We start from the raw sequence: 431 nt of genomic DNA, 5'->3' as shown, positions 1-431 counted from the left end.
TGGGAGCCGGTGGGGCCGCGGCGGCGGCGAGGCAGCGCGGCCGGACGGGGCGGGATGGGGCGGGGGGGCTGCGCCGCCCCCCGCCCGAGCGCCCGGGCTGCATCTCCGTCCAGACCCCGGCGACACAACAGCATCAAAAGGAAAAGGGGGGGGAAAACAGAAACAAAAATAAAAAGGAGAAAACGAAGAGAATAAGAAAAAAATGCTGGGAGTCGGGGCCGGCCACCCTGCCGATGGCGGGCAGGGAGGCGACCCCGTTTTGGGGCGAGGGAAGAGGTTTCCCCTGCGGGGAGCTCGGCGCGGCGCCCTCCCGGGGGTCGCCGGGGCTCCCCGCTTCCCCCCGGCCCGCCGGAGCGGCCCGCCGAGCGGCCGCCAGTCCCCACACGCCACCGGCACTCCCTGCCTCATTCCCCGCCTCCCCCCGCCTGCCC

The sequence above is a fragment of the Rhea americana genome, unplaced genomic scaffold (genome assembly GCF_003343005.1).
Source record: "Rhea americana isolate MKP2758 unplaced genomic scaffold, rheAme1 scaffold_106, whole genome shotgun sequence".
NCBI classification, from domain to species: domain Eukaryota; kingdom Metazoa; phylum Chordata; class Aves; order Rheiformes; family Rheidae; genus Rhea; species Rhea americana.
This window is presented reverse-complemented; position numbering follows the sequence as displayed.